Here is a 23,124-nt window from a genome sequence, read left to right on the forward strand (position 1 = left end):
ATCATCCCTAGCTAACAGGAACAGTAGTCAGGGATGATGAGAACTGTAGTCCCAAAACATCTGGAGGGCCGAGTTTGGGGGTGCCTGGTTTAGTGGATGCAGAAGGTCCCAAGTTCCATCTCCAGGTAGAGCTGGGTAAGACTGCTATTTGAAACCCCAGAGAACCTGCTGCCATTCGGTGTAGACCAGCCTTCTCAATCTGGTGTCCCCCAACCCTTTGGACTATGACTCCCATCAGCCCCAGCCAGCATGGTCAAAGGTTAGGGATTATGGCAGCTGCAGGGTGAAGCATCCAAAAGCCACCATATTGGGGAAGGATGTGTTGAGGACACTAAGCAAGATGGACCAATTATCTGACAGTATCAAGCAACTTCCTCTCAGGCCAAAAGATAAGAGTTGCCATTCATAACTACAAGACAAAAAGAAATTCAACAGGACTAGACTTTCCTTTCTTGCTCAAAGATGTGGAGAGCTGCAGGCTATTTAAAAAACCACAGGAGCTCTTTCAGGAAAAAAGCATGCGACAATCATAAGCAAAACCTTGTAAATTCCACAAAGCTAACAGGGTCTTGCATAACTCAGCCTCTCATCGGATGAAGCTGGAAACTTCAGGGCAGGCAAAGGAAAGAGTGGTGCATGCTCTAGTTATCTCTCACTTGGATTACTGCAATGCGCTGTACGTGGGGCTACCTTTGAAGGTGACCCGGAAACTACAACTAATCCAGGATGCGGCAGCTAGACTGGTGACTGGGAGTGGCTGCCGAGACCATATAACACCGGTCTTGAAAGATCTACATTGGCTCCCGGTACGTTTCTGAGCACAATTCAAAGTGTTGGTGCTGACCTTTAAAGCCCTAAACGGCCTCAGTCCAGTATACCTGAAGGAGCTTCTCCACCCCCATTGTTTTGCCCGGACACTGAGGTCCAGTGCCGAGGGCCTTCTGGTGGTTCCCTCATTGCGAGAAGCCAAGTTACAGGGAACCAGGCAGAGGGCCTTCTCAGTAGTGGCACCCGCCCTGTGGAACGCCCTCCCACCAGATGTCAAAGAGAAAAACATCTACCAGACTTTTAGAAGACATCTGAAGGCAGCCCTGTTTATGGAAGCTTTTAATGTTTAACAGACCCTTGAATTTTAATATTTTGTTGGACGCCGCCCAGAGTGGCAGCTGATGTTTCCAGAAATGAGCCATCAGGTAGCTTATCTCACTCTAGTGGAAAAATACCAGACACCCGTGACACCTTTGCCAAAATGAAACTTTTTTTTTTGCCTAAGATAAATTTCCCATTAAAGGTAAAGGGACCCCTGACCATTAAGTCCAGTCACGGACGACTCTGGGGTTGTGGCGCTCATCTCACTTTAATGGCCGAGGGAGCCAGCGTACAGCCTCTGGGTCATGTGGCCAGCATGACGAAGCTGCTTCTAGCGAACCAGAGTGGTGCACGGAAACACCGTTTACCTTCCCACCAGAACACTATCTATTTATCTACTTGCACTTTGACGTGCTTTTGAACTGCTAGGTTGGCAGGAACAGGGACCAACAACGGGAGCTCACCCCGTCACAGGGATTCGAACCGCTGACCTTCTGATTGGCAATGCCTAGGCTCTGTGGTTTAGACCACAGCGCCACCTGCGTCCCAAATTTCCCATTATAGCGTTGTAAATATAATGCATTCAAACACAGCGATTTATGTACATTGAACTTTTAACTTTAACAGAGCATAGTTAAAGTATGGAATTCACACCCACAAGATGAAGTCTACCAATTTGGGTGGCTTTAAAAGAAGACTGGACCAATTTGTGGAGGGTAAGCCCATCTAAGGCTACTAGCCGCAATGGGCATGCAGTATGCCTCTTAAAACCAGTTGGTGGGAATCGGAAGGGGGAATGCTGGACTGGACGGGCCTTTGACCCAATCCAGCAAGGCTTTTCATGTGTCCTTAGATGCTGATGACAGCAAACGCTTGCTGTAAACCCAGCATCTCTTTAGCCTTTAAACACAGGTTGGTATAACACTCTCTGGGGTGTTGGAAAATGAGGTTGATAAATTAATGCATGGAACTAATGCATTTCCCCTTAGCAAAGCTTGTACTGAATTGCACATTTGTTACCACCTCCCTGTTACGGTGCCTTACACTTCTGGTATTGCTTCCGCTCGTTAGTTGTAGCCTTGATTGATCATTCCACCTAATTTTAGAGGAAAATAAATGACTGCAGTATGCCTGCCACTAACAGATATTTTTCTTTCAGTGTTCACAACGAAAGCTCTGTATGCTAGTTCCACATGGCAGCTGTTTCTGCATCAGATGGGAATTAGAAAAAATAAAACTGGGTGTTTTAGCCCTGACCTTTGCACAAGAAAAAGCGCGCATGCACACACACACACACAAACACACACAAACACACACACCGGAGTATGGGAGACTTGCATCCACTGTGTCTGGGTAAACCTTTTGACTTTTGAGTTGAAGGTATCTAAGAATGTCCTGAGCTGATGATGTCATTTTATTTCATTTTATTTCATTTCTGTAAGGGGGAAGGCTTATAGGGAACAGCCTCCACTCATAAGATCAAGTTCCTCTCAGAGCAGTAAGTCCAGCAGTGGATCAGATTACAGGAGGCAGGAAGCAGAGAGTGAGGGACAAGACTCCAGCAGCGTCAAAGAGCCTCCACTCCGAGTAGAGAGGGAGGCAGAGGGGCAGGAAATGCAGGGAAAGCATTCAGAAGGACAGCCCTTTCCCTCGATGCCTGAATTGAGGCGAATGGCACTCCGTAGGACAGGGGGGTGCGCTTTGGCGTTCCCAAGCTGTTTTGTTGGGCGCGAAACAGAAAGAAGCCATTGCGAGGTTCTGACTCAGACTAAGCAGACATGTTTTCCATAGACTTTGCACTGTAAATAGAATGCACCATAATAAACACCTTAAGGCAAGCAAGCGTGGAGCGTCGTTACTCAAGAGTAGCCGCAAAAACCCCATACAATTTCATTTGTTGCTTCTATTTCCAATGTTCCAATGTCTGGCAATTAATACTGAGGTCTGAAGAGTCAGTTAATTCAAGATTAGTCCTACACATTTTGCTCCAAAAGGGAAAACTTGCGAGAAAAGGGAAAACCTGACAGCTATGTATTCTTTATAAATCATTTTTAATGAACATTTTTGCTTGGGCAGAGAACTGCATTTCAAAATTCAAAGAAATGCAAATTTGGAGGGATGGCTTTGTTTCGGCCCATGTATTGCTTTGAAGGATGTGAAGGTGGCAGCCAACCTAGCAGTTTGAAAGCAGGCCAGTACAAGTAGATAAATAGGTACCACTGTGGCAAGAAGGTAAATGGCATTTCTGTGTGCTCTGGTTTCCTTCACGGTGTTCCATTGCACCAGAAGCGGTTTAGTCATTCTAGCCACATGACCCGGAAAGATGTCTGTGGACAAATGCCAGCTCCCTCGGCCTGAAGCAAGATGAGTGCTGCAACCCCATAATCGCCTTTGACTGCACTTAACTGTCCAGGGGTTCTTTACCTTTTTGCACCTTTAGACATGAACCGAGTCAAAAAAAAATCGGTGCGTCTACACTCAAGCCTGAAAAATATCTAACCTGCTTTGGCCCTGGAAGGAGGACAAGGAGAGGACAGCTGGCTTTGAGATGTTGTAAGATGTGATGAAACTTTGTTTCCCTCCGTCTTGCGATGGCCTCATCTGCAGCAAGCTAACCTGTCCTTACAAACTTGATTTGACAGGTGGGATGTTACTCCTCTCCCAGGGGATAAGCAATTAGTTTTCAGGCCTGGTTTCAGGTGTTGTTTCTGACCTTTGAAATCTTTCAATGATTTGGTTCATGGTTTCCTTAGAAACTGACTTAACGTGAGATGCCAGCAGTTGCAAACTTCAAGGGATGTGATGAACAGTGTTAACTTCCAGACTTGCACTGGGAGGCAGGGACCCAAGGAGAGAGGCTCCAGGTGTATTTTCTAATGCGAATGTTGAGTCACACCATCCAAAGTGGGGTAAGTGAGGACGTATGCAACCAGCACCCTACAAAAGAGGCACTGTCTGGTGCTTCTCATTTCCTGGAGTGACCAGACCTATGTGGGACTTGTGTAAGAGGGAATTTCACCAAGTGCTGGCTAGGAATCGGGAGAAATTCAATCCAGTTTTCATTTAAAGGTGAACCTGCCTAATTCTCACTTTCTGAGACAACACACCAACTGAAACACAGCCCTACCATTAGACAAAGGAGGCAGCTGCCTCAGGTGGCAGGATCTCACCCGTGCCAGCAGTTGTGTTGCGGCATTCTGCACTAACTGCAGTTTCCACGACATCATCTGCAAGGGAAGTCCCACACAGAGTGTTTTGCAGTTCTGTGGCATCAATGAATGCCCTGAGATACCTCCTGGGAACCTAAAGGAGTCTGGACTGGTTCTCATTCCCAGCCCTTACAGACATGAGGCTCAGAGTTTTGGAAATTCATTAGGTTTCATGTCCTTTCTTCTAAAACTCCAGTTCTAGCAGGCAGAAGAGCCAGAAGACCTCTTGGGCAAAAGAGGCTGGATTAGAGGTCATCTTCAGAGAAGTTGCAGTCAGAGGGGTCTGAGGATGAGTCATAGTAGAAGACTGGATCCAACTGCCCAAGTTAAAACATCCTTAGGGCAGGTGGCTGTTTATTCACTTTTCCCTCCACTCTGCACTGTATTTGTAGCTCTATAAGCCCCAGCTCAAAATCTTGCTGTTCACATAAACTACTGACTTAAGCAAAAGGGGACAAGATCTGCTAGATAAATCTGCCAGGGGGCAGATGGTTCCCGTCTTCTCTTTCCAATTAGAGTTAATGGGACTCACACACATGCATCAAATGACATTTTATGCCACGAGTTCTTAAGAATGAAGCAATTTAATATTTTTTCCTACTTTCCCACTTGCCTTTTCTTTTATTGCTAAAGGAAGCTCAGAATGTACTCCACCCACTTGCCCACCCCTTTTCTTTTTGAGCCAGAAAGTTTCAAAGGTTTTGGAGATCTCATTCTTTAAAAACAATCACCCTCAACTATTTGTTTTCATCACCTATTTTGTTTTTAAGATTTCGATCCTGATTTTCCTGCCCTAAAACTGTTCATGAAGTGGCATGCACAAAAACCAATCTGACTACAATTGCAAACAGCCCAAGGACAAGTAATGAGGTGCCTTAGTAGGAGTCGTCAACCAGAGGACTAAAACCCATATAAATTAATGGTGTGAAATCTCCACTTGGCTACCATCATAATAAATTTCATCCTGAGCAAGTTTGCAGACGACACCAAATTCGGAGCGGTGGCTAATACCCCAGAGGACAGGATCCCACTTCAAAATGACCTTAACAGATTAGACAACTGGGCCAAAGCAAACAAGATGAATTTTAACAAGGAGAAATGTAAGGTACTACACTTGGGCAGAAAAAATGAAAGGCACAAATACAGGATGGGAGACACCTGGCTTGAGAGCAGTACATGTGAAAAGGATCTAGGAGTCTTGGTAGACCACAAACTTGACATGAGTCAGCAGTGTGATGCAGCAGCTAAAAAAGCCAATGCAATTCTGGGCTGCATCAATAGGAGTATAGCATCTAGATCTAGGGAAGTAATAGTACCACTGTATTCTGCTCTGGTCAGACCTCACCTGGAGTACTGTGTCCAGTTCTGGGCACCACAGTTCAAGAAGGATACGGACAAGCTGGAATGTGTTCAGAGGAGGGCAACCAAAATGGTCAAAGGCCTGGAAACGATGCCTTATGAGAAACGGCTTAGGGAGCTGGGTATGTTTAGCCTGGAGAAGAGAAGATTAAGGGGTGATATGGTAGCCATGTTCAAATATATGAAAGGATGTCATATGGAGGAGGGAGAAAGATTGTTTTCTGCTGCTTCAGAGAAGCGGACACGGAGCAGTGGATTCAAACTACAAGAAAGAAGATTCCACCTAAACATTAGGAAGAACTTCCTAACAGTAAGAGCTGTTCGGCAGTGGAATTTGCTACCAAGGAGTGTGGTGGAGTCTCCTTCTTTGGAGGTCTTTAAGCAGAGGCTTGACAGGCATATGTCAAGAATGCTTTGATGGTGTTTCCTGCTTGGCAGGGGGTTGGACTGGATGACCCTTGTGGTCTCTTCCAACTCTATGATTCTATGAAATTTGGGGAGGAGAAGGGGGAGGAGAATGGTGTTGGTGGCAACTCTGGTCCCTCCAGGGTTGGCCCTACCATTGGGCAGAATGAGGCAACAGAAGAAGAAGAAGAAGAAGAAGAAGAAGAAGAAGAAGAAGAAGAAGAAGAAGAAGAAGAAGAAGAAGAAGAAGAAGAAGAAGAAGAAGAAGAAGAAGAAGAAGAAGAGGAAGAAGAAGATTATGATTGGTGCTGATGACAACTCTGGTCTTTCCAAGGCTGGGCTGGCCCTACCACTGGGCAGAGGGAAGCAACTACCTCGGGCATCAGGTGCTAAGGTTTATTGGTTATTCCTCCAGCCATTCCCTTCTGTTGCCATGTGCCTGTTGCCTCCTGAGCCTGCGGATCTGACCTGCCGCCCCAGGTGTAGGGGATGATGCTATCACAGCCTTCACCAATCCAAGTGGTCCATCTCAGTTTAAGGCAGCTTCATACGTTCAGCTGTGGGTGAAACTGGAAAGTGCCTTGTAGGTTGAGTGACAACACTACACGTTGCAATCTAACGTGCTCAACATTGCCTGCCCCTGCTTTGCAAGACTGTCATCACAAAAGACTGGTGGTGGTTGTTTTGCTCCAAACTAAATGAGAAGCAGCTGCCCAGGCTTTTAGCCAAATCAGACCACCATAGGATGCTGATTAGGAATACAGTGGTACTTCGGGTTACGTGTTTTCAGCTTGCAGACCGCGGGAAACCCAGAAGTTACTTCCAGGTTTTGCCGCTCGAGCATGCGCAGAAGCGCTAAATCACGTCATGCGTGTGCGCAGTCGCGGCACTGCAAGTTACGAACGCTGCAGGTTGAGGACGTGCCTCCGTCATGGAGTACGTCCGCAACCCGAGGTTCCACTGTACATTAGCAGCCTTCTGTAGGCTTCTATGGGATTTTCCTGCCACTCACAGGACACACAAAATCCCTTACAATGTAGAAGTGTGATTATACAATTTAAATTAAGATTAAATCAAACCAAACCCAGAAGGCACCACCTTGCTTCCTGACAAGTCAAGAGGTGTGCTTTTTGCAAGGTGAAAGATGCAAAGGCAGCCAGTTGTGCTGACTATACCAAATTGCATTTAGCCTTGGTGACAATCCGGCATTAGCACCGGGCTAATTGTTTGCTCATCCATCTCATTTTCTCTTGACTTGGTCACTTCCAGGGACTCCATATTGAGCCAGGCTAGATTTATTTCTTGGCTTTGATGGCTCCTGCTGTCATCTTTCATGGACCTCTCAAATTGACCAAATAGTCAGTCCAGACAGAATGAGTCAACGTAGCCCTGTGTCCCCTAGAGAGCTTTAAAAATGTGTTATGTGGGTGTATATTTGTGAAAGGCTTTGTGTTCACCATGTTAGGATTAGCACAAAGGGGGCTGATATTACCAGAACCAGTTAGGTTAGTTTAGTTTAATGTATTAAATTGATGAATCAATTCTCACAACAAAAAGCCTTGAAGCAACTTACAAGAAAAAAATTATTTATTATTATTATTATTATTATTATTATTATTATTATTATTATTTATACCCCACCCATCTGGCTGGGTTTCCCCCGCCACTCTGGGCGGCTTCCAACAGGTACCAAAATACATTAAAATATCACAGATAAAAAACTTCCCTAAAGAGGGCTGCCTTTAGGTGTTTTCTAAATGTCAAGTGGTTGTTTATCTCCTTGACCTCCGATGGAAGGGCATTCCACAGGGCGGGCACCACTACCGAGAAGGCCCTCTCCCTGGTTCCCTGTAGCTTTGCTTCTCGCAGTGAGGGAACCGCCAGAAGGCCCTCGGCGCTGGATCTCAGTGTCCGGGCTGAACAATGGGGGTGGAGACGCTCCTTCAGGTATACTGGACCGAGGCCGTTTAGGGCTTTAAAGGTCAGAACCAACACTTTGAATTGTGCTCGGAAACGTACTGGGAGCCAATGTAGGTCTCTTAGGACCAGTGTTATGTGGTCTCGGCGGCCGCTCCCAGTCACCAGTCTAGCTGCCGCATTCTGGATTAATTGCAGTTTCTGGGTCACCTTCAAAGGTAGCCCCACGTAGAGCACATTGCAGTATAAATAAAATACAGTAGTAAAAAGAAGTTTTCCCCTCTTTTATGACAGTATGGGATACCAGTATCTCTTTCTTCAGTGCCCTGGCAGCCTTTTTGTGCTGGCACCCACAGCATGTTTATCAATATATGAATACCAGAACCTGTTTGGGGGGTTTTTTAACCAAAGATGAACCACTGTATAAACTCAATTAAAAGCATACAGTCAGAATAAAAACATGCAGTCATTGGTGCTGCCTAGAAGCCCAGGAAAATGAAAATGTCTTTCCCTGGCACTGAAACAATGCCAAAGGCAGGAGGCAGATCTCCTTGAGGGGGAGCATTCCACCAATGAGGGGCTACCACAGAGAAGGCCCTTTCTCTAGTTTGAGAGAATACACAGAGAAGGGCCTCAGATGACAATCTGGGCAAGTCCATATGGGGAGAAGTGGTCCTTTAGCCATAGCCGCCCCAAGCCACAAAAGGCTTAGCCAGCCTGTGTGGCCTGAGCTCTGACTCTCTCCAGTGTGCTCAGCTAGTGAGGAATCCAGGTCAGGGTTTAGCTCTTCTTACCCATGTTCCCTAGGCCTAGAATCACAGCGTCTGCAGCCTATCAGGCAAGATTCCTGGGTTTAAGATCAACTGGACAACTCATCTGCTCCACCAGAAATGGAGAAGCTTTTGATTCTGTCAAGGGCCTTCTTCCCTTGGGGGTTTGCATTTTGGTGGTGAGAGGGGCAGAAGCAAGTGGTGGGAAGGACCGGAACAAAAAGGGGTTTCCCCCTTCTCTCTGCCACCCACTTCTCTCTCATACTCTCTTTCTCCCTGCATAGTGGGCTGTATTGGAAAGGGCACATCTCTCTGGTCAGACGTCTAATCTCTTGCAGAAGCCATTTCTCTCTATATATTCCATCGCTCCATCCATTTTGGCTTCCCACCAAGACCACTGCCATTTTCTCCTTCCTATTCCCCTTCCCACCCCCCCTCTGAGCTCCCATCAAATTACACACCCCTTGGGCCACAGGTTCCTCCCCACTGGGCTACATCAATTGATCTCAAACAAAATAGTGGGGATATTGCATAGCTCCAAAGCATTTTTAATTATAAATGTTGCTGTTCTGAAGGACATCTCTTCCCATATGCCTTTGAAAGGAAGTCTCATATCATACTGGTAGCGGAGGCTGGTCCACTAGGGTGAACAGGGCCCTGCTCCACCAACATCAGCCTTTCCTCAGCCAGCACACACACCCCAAGCCTGCCTTCTTACTTACAACAAGTCAAGGGGATGCCTCTGTGAAATGTACTCGGAGTCGAGAGTGAATTTCATGCTCTTTATTCAGCTCATAGTCATCAAGGAGAAGAGGAGAAGAAGAATGGCTCTTTTCCCAAAACCATCTGCTTATATACATTATTTACACAATGGGCCTTGCGTGATTGGCTACTTCAGGGCTACACCTGTGGGCCAATTATATTGTGGATTGACTTCTGCCTGCAGCCTGATTGGCTGCTCCTACAGGCCAATCAGGTAGCAGATTCACTTCTGCCAGCCGCCTGATTGGCTGCTCCAGCAGGCCAATCAGGTTGCGGATTCACTTCCACCTGGAGTTGGATTGGGTAGCTCCCGCTGTTTCTGAATCCTATTGTTCTAGGATTCAGCTCAGTACATAACACTCTGGCTGGCAGCTTCTTCCTGCTTAATCTCAGTTTTGCTTTTGCAGAACTCAGAAAGGAGAAGGCTGTGGACAAAGCTGGGATCAGTTGACTGTGCCTACTAAGGGCTGTGTTTGTGTCTGCTATTGGCTCTGGCTCCACCTACTGTTGGCCTCCTGCCTTACACCCCCCACCAGTCCCCCCCCCCAAACCCTGCAGCTACCACTGAATTCTGGAAATAACTGAGTAACTGAAATAAATGCATGTTCTTGTAGGGGCAGGGAAAGCTTTAAAGAGATGATGTCACATTGTGCGGTTTGCTTGGCTAAACATCTATTTTAACAAGCTTCCCTAGCTCATTGAAAAGGTCTCTGCCTTACGTGTTCATTGGTACCAGTGAATAGCATGGTAATACTCAATTCATTATAAGCAGCATGGATTCAGAGAGTAAGGTTCACGGAGCTCAGCGGTGCTTACTTCTGACTGCATAAGTTCCAACTTGTAAAACTCGCTGAACTTTAATGAAATATCTGCAGCCAGGTGAAAGGCAGCCTTTAGTTTTTAAATTAAAATATGCAGTGCATCTTGCAAAGAAGTGTTACAATTTGAGCCACTAGCCTGAGGACCAAGGATCCAGACCTTGCTTGGCTATTGTCTTCATTCTCCAACTTCCTCTATGCTCGTCTTGTCACATCTTGAAAGCCTTGTCATCACCTCCTTTCACTTGACAGAGCAAGTTCCCTTGGCACTCCTGCAGATGACATCATCGCCTGCAGATGACATCATCACGATCATTGAAGAAAAGCCACAGTTCTCCAGATTCCCCTTCTGCTATCACTTGATTGTAATAAAGCCCAGTGGCGTTGCATCCTTTGCTGGCGCCCGGGGTAGGCACACACACCTGCGCACACACCTGCTGGGCGGGAATGGGGGCAGGGGGTGAACAAAACCCATCGCTGCCGCCACCACCAGACATGGAAGGTTCAGGAGGCCATACTGCACTGCCTGCTCGCCCACATGGGGAGAGCCAGCCTGGCCAACGCGGCCCCTGACGGGCAAATCCATCAATGCTGACCCGGTGGCCATTCAGTGAAGGGGCCAAGGATGTGGAGGCCAGGCCAGGCAGGGCTGTGAGACCCAGAGACCCCTTGCAGTAGGCAGGGATCCCAGTGTGGGGGCACCCGGGGCACTCTCCCTCAAAATTATGCACCCGGAGCTAAGCCCCCCTGTCACCCCAAGCTGCATCTCTGATAAAACCTCTAAGTGGTTTAGCAAAAAAAAAAGAAAGCCCAAAACATTAGACTTATGTGCAAAAGACAATTAAAACAGGCATTAAAAATAAGGAGAGAATTAAAATCAGCAATAAGTTCAAAAGGGATCGAATGACATGTAAACATCCTGCATGTCTGAACAGACTTCCGTAAGGAAAAATGTTTTAAGCGGGTGCCGAAAAGGAGGGCGGCAAAGGCGCCTGGCTGATGTCGATAAGCAGGGAGTTCCAAAGTGAAGGTGCTGCCACAGTTAAAAAAAAAACCCAAAAAACCTTACCCATGTGGCACCTGTAACAGTGTTTAAAAGAGGAGGAAAAGAAACTAAATGGAGAATGGAGTTGTTCAGCAGAGCAGAAAGCGTTTAAGCCACAGCAGGTTATTAAAATAGGCAACACCCTGCCTTGTTTCAGTAAAATAGGCCTGCCTGAACTCCTCTCCAACTGAGATGGCAAAGAGCGAGAGATATTTGAAGCCAGTCACCTTGAACCAGGTAACGACACTCCTATGGCTCCTTAGAGCATCAGCTCCGTGCCAAAGCATTGTAACTAACGAATGCACAGGGAAGCATTTGGGCTCAGAGAATGACGAATATGGCTGCAGTGGGAGGCCGCCGCTTCAGACTAACCTTGGGCTCACCAAGATGATAGAAGCTGGGAAGCAAGAAGGTTTTATCCAGTCCTGAATGCCCTTGACTACCTCCCTCAATGGGCAGGTGTTGCAGAATCTGGTGGGGGGAGGGGGAGAGCAACCTTCATTCTGCTCAAGGGTCAGATGAATGCCTGCAAATGTGTGAAAAGAAGCTTGAAGGCCGGGTGAACTTCTGCATGTTAAAAAAGGAGCGAGGAAAGAAAAATAATGGCTGGCAGGACTGAGGCCACATTCACACCCTAGATTTAAAGCACTACAATACCACTTCAAACAGTCATGTCTTCCCCTGTAGTTTGTTAAGGGTGCTGAGAGATATCAGAAGACCCCTATTTCCCTCACAGAGATACAATTCTCAGGGTGGTAAAAATAATCAATCCCTCCTCCCTGGGAACTCTGGGCCTTTGTCTCAGAATAAACAGCTGGTATTTTTCAGCTTTTTAAAAAATGGGGATCATAGCTGCCAAGTTATCCCTTTTTTTAAGGGATTTTCCCTTATGCTGAATAGGCTTCCTCGCGAGAAAAGGGAAAACTTGGCAGCTATGATGGGGATTACGGGCAATGAAATGCCAGCAAATGAAGTAGTCCATAAAAGAGTGATACTTACATTCCCTCCTACATTTCTCTGATGAAAATAGGGATATATATTTTTAATTTATTATTTATACCCCACTCATCTGACTGGGTTGCGCTAGACACTCTGGGCGGCTTCCAACATATATAAAAGCATAATAAATCATTAAACATTTTAAAACTTCCCTATGAAGGGCTGCCTTTAGATGTCTTATAAAAGTTGTAATTTACTTATATCCTTGGCTTGGGGGGGGGGGTCACATAACCCCATACCCTCCAACATTTCTCCGATGTAAATGGGGACATCCTACCATACCCTCCAACATTTCTCTGATGAAAACAGGGATGTCCTAAGTAAAAGAGGATTTCACGATGAAATCAGAAACTGGGGCAGCTTCTGTGAATCCGGAGCTGTCCCTGGAAAATAGAGACACTAGGAGGGACACAGGCAAGGGAAATCTGAAGAGGCCTGCTCTGTCGGGACAAAGGCCTGTCTAGTCCAGGACTCTGTTCTCGCAGTGGCAGCTTTTGGTCTTTCAAATTCCAGTGGTGCCCAATGCAAGGCCAAAATTTGGAGCCTTTCACCTTCTGCTGAATTCACTATGTCACCTTGGAGGCACCCTGTGATGCCCCTAGGCTTGGCACCCATTGTGGGGGAACCCGTTGTGTTCCCCTAAATATGCCTCTGTCAACCAGACGCCCAAATGGAAACCCTGCAAGTAGGTCTTGTGGGCAATGGCACTTTCCCCAGCTGTGATTCTCAGCAACTGGTGCTCAAAATTTGCATTCATTGCTCTGCCCACTTTTGCCTCTGGACCCACCCTCCACTGGCACATGGCCCGGGCTCTGGGAGATTGCCCAGAAGTGAATGCAACCCACAGGCTGAAGAATGTTCCCTACCCTGGCATATGGCACATGCGGGCAAACCATGGGCTCCATGTAGCCTGCCATGCCGCAGAATCCCTGGGCATTTCCCACACTGACCAGCTATTTGACCAGAAGGGGAGAGATTGCTGTGCTCACCCAGCTAGGCGATGCATGGACAGCAAATTTAGCTTCGTCGCGACAACTGCGGAGCACAAGCTTTAACCTGCCCCTGTCAGTGCTCCCGATAAAGCCAAGTTTTCCATTGCTAGTGTGCTAATAGCAAGGCAGGGACAGAAATTAAAACGCTGTGCTCCCCAGCTGTCGTAGCTGGGGAGGTGGGAGGTTAAAGTGTCTATGTGCATGGAGGGCGGGGAGAAAACATCAATGGGGGAGAAAGGCTTTATGCCTGCAAGTTGGAGATATGTAGAAAGGGCAATGTCATATGTCTGCAGGGGGGGACAAAATGGGGGGTTGGGGAGAGTCAGCTGGGGGGGAGTAAGAAGTTTCCCTATTTTCATTTGATGAATGTTGGAGGGTATGCATTTATCTATTAGTGAGTATGACAAGGCTGCATATTATCTCCCTGCTTATTTAACTTATATGCAGAATTCATCATGCGAAAGGCTGGACTGGATGAATCCCAAGCCGGAATTAAGACTGCCGGAAGAAATATCAACAACCTCAGATATGCTGATGACACAACCTTGATGGCAGAAAGTGAGGAGGAATTAAAGAACCTTTTAAAGAGGGTGAAAGAGGAGAGCACAAAATATGGTCTGAAGCTCAACATCAAAAAAACTAAGATCATGGCCACTGGTTCCATCACCTCCTGTCAAATAGAAGGGGAAGAAATGGAGGCAGTGAGAGATTTTAATTTCTTGGGTTCCATGATCACTGCAGATGGTGACAGCAGTTACGAAATTAAAAGACGTTCGCTTCTTGGGAGAAAAGCAATGACAAACCTAGACAGCATTTTAAAAAGCAGAGACATCATCTTGCCAACAAAGGTCCGTATAGTTAAAGCTATGGTTTTCCCCGTAGTGATGTATGGAAGTGAGAGCTGGACCATAAAGAAGGCTGATCGCCGAAGAATTGATGCTTTTGAATTATGGTGCTGGAGGAAACTCTTGAGAGTCCCATGGACTGCAAGAAGATCAAACCTATCCATTCTGAAGGAAATCAGCCCTGAGTGCTCACTGGAAGGACAGATCCTGAAGCTGAGGCTCCAATACTTTGGCCCCCTCATGAGAAGAGAAGACTCCCTGGAAAAGACCCTGTTGGAAAATATTGAGGGCACAAGGAGAAGGGGACAACAGAGGACGAGATGGTTGGACAGTGTTCTCGAAGCTACGAACATGAGTTTGACCAAACTGCGGGAGGCAGTGGAAGACAGGAGTGCCTGGCGTGCTCTGGTCCATGGGGTCACAAAGAGTCGGACATGACTAAACAACAACAACAAATTTAAATGTTTAGAAACCATACTTTCATAGTACAAAAAAATACAGCAAGGCAGAATATATCATGCAAAATTACAATCAGAAAAATAAAAACAGAAATGAAAATGCAACAACAACAGTTTTATTATTTGTACCCCATCCACCTGACTGGGTTACTCCAATCAATAGCTACTTTCTAATCTGCAGGCCAGTCTGCGAGCAGCAAATTATATTGTTTCACTTTAAAATATGGACCAAGTGAGTATCTCCTCTACCCTCACTTACCATGTGTGTAAGTTTAGGGAAGGACAGGGCTCTGTCAAGACTTTGAGAATCCTCCACACACACAGGAACTGAGCCTCCAGTGGACTTGACTGGCATTCCAATTATATCCTGTTAATATTGAATGAAAAGCCTTGACCACTTACGCAGCCATTGATCTCATATTCATTACAGTGGAAGTATGAAAGCCCAAAGACAGGAAAGGTGACGTTTTCTGCCACTAATATGCAGGTGGAGAAAGCTATTGGCCTTGGACTATCAAGTAGAGAAGTAAACGAAGAGCATTTGAGTGTGGTATCGACCCCTTCTGGAAGCAGAATCTGGGTTCCAGCCCTTTGCTTTCATCAGGACCGTTTCATAAAAGAACAAGTGAAATTATGGGCATGGCAATGGGTATAAAGAAGGGGTGAGTAACCTGTAGCTTGGAGACCACACACAGCCCCCCAACCCTGAAGGTTTTTGTGCCCACTCTCAAAGTGGCCACTTTAAATAAATAAATAAATAAAAAGACCCTGATGTTGGGAAAGATTGAGGGCACTAGGAGAAGGGGACGACAGAGGACAAGATGGTTGGACAGTGTTCTCGAAGCTACGAACATTAGTTTGACCAAACTGCGGGAGGCAGTGCAAGACAGGAGTGCCTGGCGTGCTATGGTCCATGGGGTCACGAAGAGTCGGACACGACTAAACGACTAAACAACAACAACAACAATATTGAATGAAAAGCCTTGACCACTTACGCAGCCATTGATCTCATATTCATTACAGTGGAAGTATGAAAGCCCAAAGACAGGAAAGGTGACGTTTTCTGCCACTAATATGCAGGTGGAGAAAGCTATTGGCCTTGGACTATCAAGTAGAGAAGTAAACGAAGAGCATTTGAGTGTGGTATCGACCCCTTCTGGAAGCAGAATCTGGGTTCCAGCCCTTTGCTTTCATCAGGACCGTTTCATAAAAGAACAAGTGAAATTATGGGCATGGCAATGGGTATAAAGAAGGGGTGAGTAACCTGTAGCTTGGAGACCACACACAGCCCCCCAACCCTGAAGGTTTTTGTGCCCACTCTCAAAGTGGCCACTTTAAATAAATAAATAAATAAATAAATAAATCTCAAATCACCTTTACGAGGGTTAATGCTGTTTATGGCAACAAGTACTTCCAAGTTGATTCCCAGTTTACTTCTGCTGTTCTGCAGTTATTGAGCATCCAGAAATAAGCTTCCACGAACAGTTCCCTATACTATAGATGGAACATCTGTATATTTGCATCACTAGGAATTGGCTTCCCATGCAGTGGCGGAGCTTCATGGCCGGTGCGGGCAGGAGGGCAGCCGCGATGGCACCCCACCGAGATCGCGCTGCCAGGGGCGGTGCGCTCCCCCCTACTTCTCTTCCTCCGCCAGTGTTCCCATGTCAAGTTCTGTTCTCTGCTTGCAAAAGAATATGTGAAGTCCTTGTGAAAATTCATCAGCATTTTAATGCACTTTTCTCCTAAGAGACACATTTGTTTGTTTGTTTGTTTGTTTGTTTGTTTGTTTGTTTTGCAATTCCACAACCATCTCCTGACTTAATGGACTCCTGATTTGGGAACTAGCTTCCAGATTCCCAGGGAATGAGGCATACCGCATCTCTCCCTCCCTCCCGGAATTTCAGTTTGTGTATTGTTTCAGGAAGTGTGAATTGGATAGATGTGAACTGAACTGAATTTCCCTGCAGCCCTAATCTCTATGCCCCAAATGCAGCATTACTCTAGCATTACTCTGCCAGCCCCATAGAAATTAGTGGGAGCCATTTAGGACTATTTTTCCAATGGCATTTTCATAACCCTGTTCCCTTTACCATCATAGCACCATCCGAGGTTGTATTTCTTGGCTGGCTCAGAACTGACATCAGCGCCGAACACGCTAGCATGGGACACATCTGATATCTTCTCTGAACCCTCTTCCTCTTTTGTCCATAAAGACTGATCTGCTTGTCCCAGGTATAACCCAGAAGGGTACTGTGGGCAGATGATGGCATAAACCATGTTGGTAGACGGACGGGTGAATGGACCCCTGAGTTGCCAGAGTGGACTTGGGGACTGATGGTGTTCCTCCAGTGGAGGCTGGCTCATTAGAACAAATGGGGTGCTTCCCTACCAATCAGTCACCGCCTGCCTGCCTTCTCTCTTATTTACAACCAGTCCAGGAGGTGGCTCTGTCTTATCAGCGTCTTCCTCCTCCTTAGTCCCAGTGTTGCCCTTTATAGAAATCAGCTGGAAGGAGGATGGGGACAAAACAAGCATTCGTTGGCTCTTTCGGTCATTGGCTCTGACTCCAACTACAAGTTGCCTCCCTGCCATGATTCCACGCCAACCGTTCCATAAGGCAGCAGCCATCACTGGGCATCTGGGTCTTTCATGGAGCCTGGCGAACAGCCTAATTGCCTCCTCTTTAAACCTCAGGTCAAAGATTTGTAGACTTCATCATCATAACGTGAGCTCTTGAGGGATGGTTTTATAAATTATTCCCACTATATTTTTCAGCAGCTAGTCCATGTTGGAAACCTCTTGGGCTTCTGCAACTTTTAGCACTAATAAGGCTTCATGCAACCCCAGAGCACCCTGGTCTCTTAAAACTCTCAGTCGCTTCCTATACCTGTATAAATAATACGTTAGTTTTCATTCCGTTAGGCGTTCGTGGCTAAATATCCAACTCAGCCTCTGTGAACATTGTTTTACTGTCTCCCTCTCTAGGCCAAGCTTGAACTTTTTATCTTTCTTTCTGTTTAGCTGCTTCCTCTAATTGCCCAATTTAAATTTCTATCTTCTTGCCTCTTGGGCAGTTCATATAACTAGAATGCAGGCTAGAGATCTCTCTTAAATTCACCAAAAGTAACTGTATTACCAAATGTAATGGGTGATGTAATTGAATCTCTGCCCTATCTAGGGCATTGCATTTAATACTATTATATAATTCCCAGCTGTTTCATCCTGGCTGCCTCTGGCCTTTGACCTTTTGCAGAGCCCTTCGAAAAGGCCTGGAGTGTATCATTAGCTAATGTCCCCCTATTCTTCTTCTGCACTCTTTGCTTCCTTTCTCTGGGGTCATTTCAGTGTGTGTGTTTTACCCTCAACTCTCCTTTGCTTCTCATCCTGTCTGGGATTCCCCTTCCTCTGCTGTCTGCATTGGAGCACCTTCACATTTCTAGGATAAACCCAATCTATGTTTAATTGTGTCAAAATACTCTGATGGAAGTGACCAACAATGCAGCTGTGGGCACAAATATGCCCCCAAACATTTCCTATGGTGCAGTGAAAGGTCTCAAAGCCCAAGAGACCTCTTCCTGCTCAGTTCCAGTTTGCACAAGATCAGCTTCTCCTACAGGCCTCGCCATCCCTATGTAAAGGGTATTCCGTTAAAGGAATCCAAGGACTCAACTTGGTTTGGTTTGGTCAACCCCCGAGAGGGGGTTGTGCCTGTGCTTGAGTCCAGGGGAGCATCTGGGGAGTGAACAGAATCTACTCCCAGGCTTTTCACCTACCTCAGGTGTTCACCCTTGGCTGACCTATGATGGAGCTCTGGGTCAGCGCTACCTGCACGGGTGTAGGGAGCTAGTCAAACCAGAGCCTATGCAACCACTCACTTTTCTGTAATCAATAAAGTCGTAGCCTAAATTCTGCCAAAAACCAAACTAAAATTTGAGTCAAATCTGTTTTTATTTAGGGGGGGAGATCTATGGGTCTGAACAAACAAACTCCTGCGAGAAAGCCGGAAGAGTCAGCACTTCCAGTCATCGTAAACAATACTGAACTTGATGGACCAAGGAACTGACTCAATAAAGTGCAAGCTCTTATGTTTCTATTATTACAAACTAGTATCATGAAGCCCGTTAAATTAACGGGTGCTAGAACAGTGAGTTTGATAAGGGTGTTGGGCCTCCGAGGCCAGTAGAAGCGCCCAGGAGCAGCAGCAGCAGCAGGCGGCGGCGAGGAGCGCGGCGATCCCACCCGGAGAACCCATCGCAGGCGTCGCACAGCCTCGGGAGGCTGCCCAAAGTGCCCTGCAGGGGGCTCCAGCCACATTGGAGGGCAGCCAGCGCCGCCCTCTTGCCCGCGGCAGGGAACTTTCAGCCCCGCCGGCACTTGCCCTGGCGCATCCGCCCTCCTCCTCCTCTCCAGCGCTTGGTGAGCGGCCGCTCTCCCCGGCAAAGGCAGCAGATACACCAGCAGGTGGCTGGCTGGGAAGCGTGCGGTGTGTGGGAGGGAAGTCCGCCTAATTAACAGAGGCGCTGCTGCTGCTGCTGCCACCACCTTCGCCGCTGCACAGTCCAGCCTTGCCTTGCTCCGGGGAGGCAGTGGTGGTGACGCCCCCCGCGGCCGAGCACAGAGAGGGAGGGAAGGTCGCGGCCCCGCCACTTCTCTCAAGGGCCAGGGAGGGTTGTGAGGAGGAGGAGGAGGCAGTGGCGGACCAAGATGGCGACATCGGGCTCCGGGGCGGCAGCAGCGGTGGGAGCCGGACCGGGCTCCTCAAAGGCACCCTTCCTACCCCCATTCACCTCCGCCGGCCTCCACTCTCGCTTCCCCGACGCGCTATCCGGCCAGGAGCGGCGGTTGGAGGAGGCAGAGGGGGGAGCGTGTGTGTGTGTGCGTCCAGTCTCTGCGTCCAATCCCTGTGTCTGTGGGGCACATGCGCAGTAGCACAAACCCAGGGACACAGGGACTGGACGCAGAGACACAGGGACTTTATTATATAGGATGAGCTTCTAGCAGGCAGATGTGTCTAGTTTGTGCTCCACAACGTCCTTGTAAGCCAGGCATCCCCAAACTTCAGCCCTCCAGATGTTTTGGACTACAATTCCCATCTTCCCCGACCACTGGTCCTGTTAGCTAGGGATCATGGGAGTTGTAAGCCAAAACATCTGGAGGGCCGCAGTTTGGGGATGCCTGTTGTAAGCTTTGTATAAGGTGTCATGGGGCTAACAGGAAGAGCAGGTCATTCATAGGTCAGAAAGAGAGAAGCGAGGCTAACTTGGAGTTAGTTTCTTTATTAACGAAAGGAAAAAAATACAAGGAGGCTCGTAAAGGCAAACTCCCTTAATGCAGAAGTTGCTCAAACTGACTTGCAAACCCCTCCTTTGCTCTCTAGCCCTCAGAGTTGGGGCTCCTCCTCTGTAATCTTCTGCTATGATGAGTTTCAGGAGCCTCTCTCTGTGCCTGTCTGTCCCGTTGCTCAGCAACGTGTGACATCCTTCATTTTCTAGGAGTAAGTGGGGCTGGACAGCCTTCAGCAGAGAGACTCTCCATATAATGGAGCTGCAGGAAAGATGCAGGGTTTGGATTCCCTCTGTCATCTCTGTCAGTGCCTGCATCCAAACTCTAAACCTCATCACCCTGTCCTGTGCTGGGCCACCTGCCTGCTTCCGCCTCTTCATGATCCCTCAAGCTTCCTGCTTCTGGTATCTCCCAGCTTGTCCCCTCCTCTGAGGTGTGGCCAGTATCCTACCACCACGATCCAGGATCTAAGTCATCTTCTTCTGTGCCTTCCCTGGGGGGTCTTGGGTGGGTGGGGGGCTTCCACCACTCTTCCTCATCCAGCCAGTCCCTGACCTGACACAAGGTACCCATGCTTCTCCACCATGTTTAGTCACAGGCAGTGCCGAGTCAAGCCTTTCATCAGATCTTTTCTGGCAATTCATGGTTGGTGAAATGAAAACACACCCACCCAAGAGGTTGTGAGCAGAAGCACTTTGCAGAAAGGGAGGTTACTTTTATCTTGTTAGCTGTACAAGGTGGATGTACCATTCCAAGGTGGATGTTAGCCAGCTTTTCTACTTTGCTTTAAACTTATTGTACATCACTTAGAGAACCATGTTATGAGGCAATTAACAAATATGGATAAACAAATAAGTTACAACAAACAAACAAATATTAAGCAAATGCATACAGCCTTCAAAGAAGTATGAAGTTAATTAGCCATGGAGAACTTAGAGGCAGGATCTGGCCACAATGAACCTTGAGAGACCCAATGGGAGAGATTTTTTAAGCATGACCTTTCCTCGCCTACTGAGTTCAACCGTGCACTGAGATTTTGGATTCACAGGGAAACCCAAATGCTTGTTTACAAAGCTCTTGTACTACCAACCTTACTGTATGCTTGTGAGATGTGGACCACTTATAAATGTCATTTCCAGCTCCTCAAAAGATTCCATCAACGGTGTCTCCGAAAAAAATTACACATCACTTGGGAAGACAGGCGATCTAATGCCAATGTACTGGAAGAAGCAAAGATCACCAGTCTCGAAGCAATGATTCTTCAACATCAACTTTGTTGGACTGGTCATGTTGTTCAGATGCTTGATTATCGTCTTCCAAAGCAACTACTCTATTCCAAACTTAAAAATTGAAAGAGTAATGCAGGGGGTCAACAAAAGAGGTTTAAAGACTCTCTCGAGACAAATCTTTTAAAATGTAGTATAAACAATGACAACTGGGAAACACTGACCTGCGAGCGCTCCAATTGGAGAACAGCCTTTACCAAAGGTGTCAGGGACTTTGAAGATGCTCGAACTCAGGATGAAAGGGAGAAATGTGCTAAGAGGAAGGCACGCTTGGCAAACCGTCACCATGATCAACTCCTGCCTGGAAACCTCTGTTCCCACTGTGGAAGGACGTGTGGATCCAGAACTGGCCTCCACAGTCACTTATGGACTCACTGTTAAAATCGTTTTCATGGAAGACACTCTTACTCGGCTATGAGTGATCAGCAAAGAAGAAGAGCACTGAGAAATATTCACCATTGAGTTCAGTTAGGGACTTTCTCCAGAGTACTAGCTACTGCTTTACTGTTTTATTGCTCTTAAATGCTTTTTTCAAAGCCCTGCATGTGCTCACAGTGGTATGACAAAGAAATCAGTGGTACCTCGACTTACGAACGACTCGACAACTGAATTTTTCGACTTACGAATGGGGGTAATGGCCGCGCACTTACAAATGTCTCGACATCCAGAAAAAAACCGCAGCAGTTTTAGATAGGGATTTTTTGACTTACGAATTTTTAGATAGGGTTGCTTCAACTTATGAATTTTTCCGTTTCCAATGCATTCCTATGGGAAATCGCGTTTCCAATGGTGCTTTTCAACTTACGAATTTTTCGACTTACGAAGGTGCCTTCGGAACAGATTAAATTCGTAAGTCGAGGCACCACAGTACATCTCCCCCACCCCCAATTGTGTTGGGTTTCTTTTGGATTGTAATGAATGAGACAGAATAATGTGATGGCAATGCAAATATATAAGTTGTGTCGTTTGTGCAATTCATTCCACAAATCGAAAAAGTTACATAATTTCACCGCAATCAACAGCAGGACAAACTGCAGCAGCAAGGAAACAGTGCTGCATGTGACAAACACAGGCCAGAACATGAAAAGATGCCCTCTTCCATCCGTATCAGGAGCTCCCTAGGGCAGCTAATGGGGCTCTTTAAGTGCCTATCAGCTGGTGTGCTAAAAGCACACCCCATTGATCAGCTGGTGGGTGCCGAGAGTGCACCCCTTGGGAAGTGAGCTGTCCAATGAGCTTCAAAGGAGCTCATCTCAGCACTGATCAGTTGAGACAATCTAGAAGCAGGTAGATTTAGGTGAACGAATGCACAAGATTGATGAGTCAGCAGGGTTTAAATGGGTCCTTTGGAGATCTGCAGTCAAAAGAGTTCACCAAATCACTGGCAGCAGAGACGTCTCACCTCCCACTTTTGTAAGCAAAGGACAGGCGTTGATGGTGTTATTTCAATCCATAACTGGCTTGGCTCAAGGCAATCTGTTCTGTACCCATCGGACAAGAGGGCTTCCAAGGAAGGGCTCTTAATTTCTCATTGCTGTGTTTTCCTCTTTTTTTGTTCTAAAAAGCTCTACTCAGCTGAGAATGCCAGATAGGAAAGACAAAAGGAAGGGGGGGGGAAGCCATCTATTTTCAGGTTTTTCATTTAAAATGGGCTAATTCCTTCACTTTTACGTTACTCGTGCCTTTCTTCCAACCTCTTTTCTCTCCTCTCCCACTTCCCCATGCATGAAATCTGAATTAGAATACTACCCTTTGCATATTTGCTGTGTTCATCAGCAATTTATGTTCGCTGGGGTGGAAAAGAAATTGGTGCATGTGGTGTTGAGCTGATACTCAGGGCTTTTATCCCAACAAGAACTCTAAATCTGCATTGTATATAAAGCA

Source organism: Zootoca vivipara, chromosome 10, assembly GCF_965207765.1.
Source record: "Zootoca vivipara chromosome 10, rZooViv2.hap1.1, whole genome shotgun sequence".
Classification (NCBI taxonomy): Eukaryota; Metazoa; Chordata; class Lepidosauria; order Squamata; family Lacertidae; genus Zootoca; species Zootoca vivipara.